At 40.2% G+C, this 8,645-nt stretch overlaps 1 long non-coding RNA gene across 1 annotated transcript; it reads left to right on the top strand.

Annotated features, from left to right (window-relative positions):
• The first annotated feature begins 345 nt into the window (after nt 1–345).
• LOC106564247 (uncharacterized) lies at nt 346–2,610 on the top strand. Its single transcript, XR_001319443.2, has 3 exons — nt 346–1,116; nt 1,785–1,865; nt 1,944–2,610. It is a non-coding gene; the product is annotated as an uncharacterized lncRNA (long non-coding RNA).
• Nucleotides 2,611–8,645: the final 6,035 nt, after the last annotated feature.

Consider the following 8,645-nt stretch of genomic DNA (forward strand, 5'->3'; position numbering starts at 1 on the left):
TGTAGATGAACATCTCCTTTATGCAACCGCTGTGACAGATTTCAAAAAAGCTTCACGAGGAAAGCACACTTTGCAATAATCCGAGTACTGTGCTCAGAAAAAGACGTCAAGCAATACAGATACCTGCCATTTTGGAGTCATCTAAAATCATAAATAGCATTAGAAATATTCACTTACCTTTGATGATCGTCATCAGAAGGCACTTCCAGGAATCCCAGGTCCACAATAAATGTTGTTTTGTTCGATAAAGTCCATAATTTATGTCCAAATAGCTCCTTGTTGTTAGCGCGTTCAGTAAGCTACTCCAAAAATGTAGGAAGCAAGGCCAAAATGTCACGACGAAAAGTCAAAGAAAGTTCTATTTACGTTCGTTGAAACATGTCAAACGTTGTATAGCATCAATCTTTAGTGCCTTTTTCACTTAGAACTTAAATAATATTCCAACCGGATGTTTCCAATGTCTTGAAAAACGTTTTGGAACACAGCTAACTTTCACATGAACGCACGCCATTGAAGTCATGTCCTTTCCTGAGTCAACAACTTACAACTTCCTTTGTTCGCTCTGTGTTCACCATAGAAGCCTCAAACAACTTTCTAAAGACTGTTGACATCTAGTGGAAGCCTTAGGAAGTGCAAAATGAACCCTAAGTCACTGTGTGTTGGACAGGCAATGACTTAAAAAGACTACATGCATCAGATTTCCCACTTCCTGGTTGTATTTTTCTCAGGTTTTTGCCTGCCATACGAGTTCTATACTAATGATATGCATATTCTAGTTTCTGGGCCAGAGTAGTAACCAGATTAATTTGGGCATGTTTTTCCTCCGGCCGTGAAAATACTGCCCCCTAGCCCAGACAGGTTAATTTTACTCAGAGATGTGGGCTACCTTCTGATTCTGGGCAGACAGCCGAAGTTAAGTTGTCAGGAGGTTGATTACAGCGACACCCAATCAGAATTCAGCCTCTGCCTGTCATGAATTGAATTATTTTTGCCTAGCAACACTCTCATTGGCTAGAAATGACTAGTTACAAGGAAAACAAAACCTAACACTGAATAACGGATCTCACAGTCACAGCAGAGGACAACAATTAACAGATCAGTACAACTGCACTAAAAGTGAGTATTCCTTACTAATTAAATGTACAACAATCAGTTTAACAACTATAGCACAGCATTAAGTAAAGATTTAATTAATACCAGGTCTGTTGATCTTCATGCATAAATAGCCATGTTTAGAATGTAATTGGATTTTGATAGATCTTATGGAAACATTATGTTGACCTGAGAAGGGAATTTACTGTGTTTATCGATAGTTATACCACATAGCATTACTATTTTTAAAGTCAAATTTGCTGAGAAAAATTATAATTAAGTGATAATGTCCGACAAGCCGGTGTTATTGGCATGGGTGTTAGGTTTTCCAAATCGTGCCACAGTGCCAATATATCCTCCAAACACCAGCTTCGAGGGAATTATCACTTTTATAGAATGTGTTGGTAACACATTCAAATAATGATTGAAATATTTTCATAAAAAAAGTTATTTTCATGAATTTATTCATACTATTTCATCCTTCAACGAGATATAATCCCCACACATCTAGGATTACTACCTCTACAGCTATACCACATATCGTTACTCTTTATAGTTTAGATTGTTTGAAAGTCAAAAAGCTGAGAATAAATTCTCATTTAGTTTATCCTCATCTGTGAACTTTGGAACCAAAAGATGTGGACTTTGTTTATTTGTAAAGACGTCATCGTCTGTTACCATGTTTTTGATAGGCCACTGTAACAGAGATGGAATGAGGAAGAGACCCTGTTGCTGTTGACACTGTCTGCAAGCCTTCACTGGTCAATGCCAAGGTACAGTACACACACACACGTTTTCTGTAGCCTTTTATCAAGACACTATCAACTCAAGCACTTCTTGTCTGTTTCCAGTTTCAGGGCAGCTCTCTGACCTGAGGATAGTTCTGGTGGGGAAGACTGGATCAGGGAAGAGTTCAACAGGAAACACCATCATTGGTAAAAAAAATGTTTAAAGTGGAGGCTTCTCCAGTGTCTTACTGCAACGTGTGAGAAACAGAGTGGAGTGGTGGATGGGAGGAAGATTGAGGTCATCAACACTATGACAAACAACTGTCTAAAGAAGAGATGAAAAAGTGAGATAGAAAAGGCCATCTACATGTCAGTCCCAGGACCCCACGCCTTCCTGCTGGTGATCAGACTGGGGAGGTTCACAGAGGAGGAGAGGAACACTGTGAAGTGGATCCAGGAGAACTTTGGAGAAGAAGCATCAAAGTACACCATCTTACTGTTCACACATGGAGATCAGTGGAGGAGTTTCTGAAACAGAGCCCAGAGCTACGGAGGCGTGTCACCAGCTGTGGGGTTACAGAGCTGCTGGAGAAGAGAGGAGGTGGAGGACAATGGAGGATAACACTACACCAGTGCTGCCTATGAAGAGGCTCAGAGAAAGATCAGAGAGGAGATTGTTTTACTGTAAACTGGCAGCGTACGGCAGTCTAGCCACAACAGGACTAGGGATATTTTATGCTTCTAGCCACCAGTATTGGTGGCAGCAGGTGTAGCTGCAGGCTTCAGCCAAGGGTTTGAATGCACTAAGGAGATGCTAGGCTTTTAAAACACCAAGGGTGCATTCAGTTGGTCTTAACGTAAATAAAATGTAACGTTTCACTACGTTTGGCAACGGTACTTACTGAATGATAACAGTTCTTTAAAAACTATTTACAATGTTATAGATATGCTAGCCGTGTGGCAGGATGGCCCTAGCAGGGTGTGAACGTGGAAAATGTTAACAAACTCCTGCTGCACTGTAGACAATCACCCTTTCATCACCTATAGTTACATTGTTCCTCAACTCAAATCATGACCGTTTATTTTAGTGGAGGTGTATGTATTTAGTGGGGATACAGAGTATATATTAAATGGTAGGTTATGTATTTAGTGGGGATACATAGCATGTATTAAATGGTAGTGTATGTTTTTGTGGGGTGGTTGTATTATGGGTAGTGGGTACTTGTCGTTGGTAATGGAGGACCAAAACGCAGCAGGTATTTGTAAACGCATCTTCTTTATTATATGGAAAGGCAAACCCAAAATAAACACGTATACAAAAGAAACACACCGACAATAAACAGTCCTGTAAGGCTTGACGCTATACACGGAACAATCTCCCACAAATACACAGACAAACATACCCAACTAATATAGGACTTCCAATCAAAGGCAACACCACACAGCTGCCTTCAATTGGAAGTCCACCCCAATTAACTCAACATAGAAACAGATTACCTAGACTAAACATAGAATTACATAAACAAGGAACGGTGCCCAAAAACCCCGGAATACATAAATCAAATGCCCTTTTAGAAAAAACACCACCCCGAACCACATAAACCAAATACCCTCTGCCACGTTCTGACCAAACTACAATAACAATTAATCCTTATACTGGCCAGGACGTGACAGTACTGGCTGTGTAGGGATATAAAACACCTGTTATTATGAATTCTCCTGTTTCCAGTTGTTTTACACATCCTGATACAGTCCTTGACATATATTTTCCAGATTGCATAGTTGCTTAAAAAAAATTGTTTACAGCAGGATTAATTTTTGTGTTAACTCGCAACTTAATCACAACAATTGCAGCACTTGTCTTTCTGTCTACAAAAGAATTCAGTGGAAATGTGTGTGTTCAGTCTGTGCTAAAGGCAATGTTCCCACCATTCTCCTCAGTGAATTTCATAAAAATGGTAAAACATTTAAAGTTGTCCTTTTTGAGATAAAACTATACTAAATATATACTGTAAAATACACTGTTTTGCAGTGAAGGTCTACAGTAGCCTCAACAGCATTCTGTAGGGTAGTACCATGGTGTAGCCAGAGGACAGCTAGCTTCCGTCCTCTGGCTACATTGACTTCAATACAAAACCTAGGAGGTTCATGGTTCGCACGGCCTTCCATAGACTTACAGTAATTATGACAACTTCCGGAGGATGTCCTCCAACCTGAGCTCTTGCAGTCTGAACTGACGTTGTCCACCCAATCAAAGGATCTGTCACAACTGTCGTGGAAGAGAGAATGGGACCAAGGCGCAGCGGGTTGCGTGCTCAACATATTTATTATAAAAAATGCAAACACCACGGGAAACCAATAAACAAACTAACGACAGGAACAGCGACGCAGGCTCAACAAAAGCAGTGCTCTCAAACAACTACCCACAACTGACAAACAAAACACACACCTATTTATAGGACTCCCAATCAGAGGCAACTAGAAACACCTGCCTCCAATTGAGAGTCCAGCACCCAACCTACACATAGAAAAACTACCCTAGAATATAACATAGAAATACAAACATAGACCAGTGACCAAAAACCCGTAATAAATAAACTACCCTCTGCCACGTCCTGACCAAACTACAATAAAATATCCTCTATACTGGTCAGGACGTGACAGGATCAGAGAATGAATCTAGTACTGAAAGCATAAGCTACAAGACATTTATCCTTTCTTGAATGAAAAGGTCATATTTTGCAATCTCCCAAAAGAAATGCGATCTCTATCTTGCGTTACAAACACTATGCTTGTGGGTTCAGTAGAGGGGCAAGATTTATGGCGCTGTCAGGGATTTCTTTGTCGGAGGATGATATGGCGAAATCATCATCGGAAAATGAGGACCAATATGCAGCAGAGTTGAGATGGTTTATTTTGAACTTTTAAAAAAATTCCAAAACGAACATACAAAATAACAAAAAAACGAACGCACGATACACTGACAGTCCTGTTAGGTTTACACACACTAAACACGGAACAATCTCCCACAAATACACAGACAAACACACCCAACTAATATAGGACTTCCAATCAAAGGCAACACCACACAGCTGCCTTCAATTGGAAGTCCACCCCAATTAACTTAACATAGAAACAGATCAACCAGACTACACATAGAAATACATCAACATAGACCATAACTCAAAACCCAGAAATAATAAATCAAACGCCCTCCTAACTAACACACCAACCTGCACCACATAAAACAAATACCCTCTGCCACGTCCTGACCAAACTAAAATGACAATTAACCCTTATACTGGCCAGGACGTGACAGGCGCAATAAAATACATCACAATGTTTACGGGGCATCACAGCTTGTCACTGGTTCTAGAGGATTAACTATTGGAGCTGTCCCGTGACTAATGCACACAAGTTTTAATGAGATGTGCCTTTCCACATTCTGGCTGTTCAGCAGGGGAGAATACCCACAACTCAGCTAGTTTTAATGAGATGCGCCTTTCCAGATTCTGGCTGTTCAGCAGGGGAGAATACCCACAACTCAGCTAGTTTTAATGAGATGCGCCTTTCCACATTCTGGCTGTTCAGCAGTGGAGAATACCCACAACTCAGCTAGTTTTAATGAGATGCGCCTTTCCACATTCTGGCTGTTCAGCAGTGGAGAATACCCACAACTCAGCTAGTTTTAATGAGATGCGCCTTTCCACATTCTGGCTGTTCAGCAGGGGAGAATACCCACAACTCAGCTAGTTTTAATGAGATGCGCCTTTCCACATTCTGGCTGTTCAGCAGTGGAGAATACCCACAACTCAGCTAGTTTTAATGAGATGCGCCTTTCCACATTCTGGCTGTTCAGCAGTGGAGAATACCCACAACTCAGCTAGTTTTAATGAGATGCGCCTTTCCACATTCTGGCTGTTCAACAGGGGAGAATACCCACAACTCAGCTAGTTTTAATGAGATGCGCCTTTCCACATTCTGGCTGTTCAGCAGGGGAGAATACCCACAACTCAGCTAGTTTTAATGAGATGCGCCTTTCCACATTCTGGCTGTTCAGCAGGGGAGAATACCCACAACTCAGCTAGTTGGCAGTGAAGATGTTAATCCCCTTTCATTCTACTGATGGGAGACCAGCTTCTCCTCTCTTGCTGCAACAAAATCTAAATATCGCAGCAGACTGGCTGTTGAAAACACCTTGAGTATGTCCCTCTCCTCCTTCCCTCCGATGTTTGACATTCTGCTGTTCAAGAGACAGGCACACCCATCTCATTGATTAGGTGAGTCAAACATATTTTACTGTTCTTTATAATTTATATATCGAAAGAATGAAAGATTGTTATTTGTTTATAAATATTTAGTTGTTGTTACATAGTTTTTATTGACAGCAGAGGTAAGGTGATTGTCACGTCCTGACCAGTAAAAGAGGTTGTTTGTTATTGTAGTTTGGTCAGGGCGTGGCAGGGGGTGTTTGTTTAGGGTGTTCAGTTTTTTGGGGGGTTAATGTTCTATGTTAGTGTATTTCTATGTTCGTTCTAGGTTTTCTATTTCTATGTCTAGTTTATTGGTTTGACCTTCAATTGAAGGCAGCTGTTTCTCGTTGCCTCTAATTGACGGTCCTATTTAATATGGGTGTTTTGTCTATGGGATTTGTGGGTAGTTGTTTCGTGTATAGCTGTATGCCTTACAGGACTGCTTGTTGTTGTTGTTGTTGTTGTTGTTGTTGTTGTTGTTTTTTCCTTCTTTCTGCCAATAAAAAAGAAGATGAGTATACACATTCCCGCTGCGCTTTGGTCCAATCCTTACGACGCCCGTGACAGTGATTGTGTATAATGATAACATTATTTTAATAACGACTGACTGACCGACCGACCGACCATGATGAAAGCACAGAGAAAGACATGAGAACAACACAGACAGACAGACAGACAGACACAGACAAACCGTGAAGGCATAATTCATTAATTTAGTGTAAAGAAAAAAAATACAATAAATAAAATGTTTTTTTAATGAAGAAAAAACGATTTTCAATAATGTATAACCAAGGCGGTCCCCAGAGGAAGAAGACCATGCTTTGCTGGTCCCTGGCACAAACTGGTTTAAGAATGGTTGTAGTAGTGGAACCTTTAGTAGGAGAATCATGGTGAATGATGACAAATGATCTTGCTAATTGCCTTTTTTTGTTTAACTCACATTGAACCTAGAGAAAATATCACAAAATATGAACATGTTCCATTTTCTATCTATTAGCTTTTCACAAAGATGATTTTAAAATGTTTGTTAATACATTTACAATAAACACAGAGAGAAAATGGAGGAAAGGTGGAGAGAGGTAGAAGACACAGGCGGTGTATCATGCAGGCGGTGTATCAGTCAAGTAAAGTATCTGTATATCTGTTCCATCCTGTGTGAATGAAAGACAGAGACCCAGCTCTGTAACAACAGCATGCAGACTTGTATGATTTAGATTTGAGAGAGAGCAGGATACCACAGGAATTTACCACGTTTTTATATACAGATTCTGAAGCAAAACACTCAGAATTCTGAATATCTTTGGGGACTGATCCTCCTGTCAGGATCAGCCCTTAGTCGTGGACGGAGGTTGTGTTGAGCCTGCTGGCGGCTGCCCGCCATTTTGCAGGAAGCCTAGTTGACAAGACATTTCTACTTTGTGTCTTGAATAATTTATATAATAATGATAATAATGTATTTTAAAAATCCTAATTTAGCAGTTAGCCATCCTTAACCCTCCTGTTGTGTTCGTTTCATGTTAATTCATGCTGTGTTCCCGGTCCAAAATGACCACCCCATTGTAACTGATTATAAATCCATAATAATACATTTATTATCACCTAATGTTGTGTTAGATCTTTTTATCACCTTAACTTCTTGTGAACATTACAAGTTTTGAACTTCTATTTGTTATTTATGGCCTGTAGGCCTCATTGACCTGAGCTCATACAACTCGTTTTTGAGAAAAAAAAATCATAATGTATGGATTATTTTGACTATAACAAATACTCAGATGAAACATATTGAGCTATTTATCACAGACTACTTTGTGTCAAGTTTAACAAGGACTATCTCCTCACCAGTTTCATGATCAAAGATGTGATTAAGAGCCTCACATACAGTATATTGTTTGCCACAGAATGAATTGTGAGCAAGGCCTCAAAAGATCTTTAAATACTAGAGCGGCGAGAAAAGTTCTATATATTATTGAAACAATGTTGCGGTTGTTTGTGAGAATGCCAACAGGTGTGGTTCCCGTGGGGGAAAGATTATATTGGGGAAAGGTTCCCGTGGTGTCCCGTCCTGACCAGTAAAAGGGGTTATTTGTTATTGTAGTTTGGTCAGGGCGTGGCAGGGGGTGTTTGTTTTGTGTGTTTTCGGGTTTTGTTCTATGTTATCTATTTCTATGTGGTTATCTAGTTTTCTATTTCTATGTTGGGGTTTTGGCAACGACCTCCAATTAGAGGCAGCTGGTTGTCGTTGCCTCTAATTGGAGTCCATATTTAAGTGGGTTAGTTTTCTCTTGTGTTTGTGGGTGGTTGTTTCCTGTTTAGTCTGTGTACCCGAAGGGACTGTTTCCTCGTTTGTTTTGTTTATATGTTTTTCCTTCAATAAAATAAGAAGATGATAAATATACCTGCTGCATTTTGGTCCACCTACAACGACGCTTGTTACACGTGGGTGTTGCAATGGAAGCCAAGAAGGGGAGTGAGGTGTGTGTGTGTGTGTGTGTTCAAACACACATGCATGTGGGGGTCTGGGAGATGAAGTGTATCCATCTGATTATGTGCCTGAACTCAATTTTATACACTA

The sequence above is a fragment of the Salmo salar genome, chromosome ssa12 (genome assembly GCF_905237065.1).
Source record: "Salmo salar chromosome ssa12, Ssal_v3.1, whole genome shotgun sequence".
Taxonomy (NCBI): domain Eukaryota; kingdom Metazoa; phylum Chordata; class Actinopteri; order Salmoniformes; family Salmonidae; genus Salmo; species Salmo salar.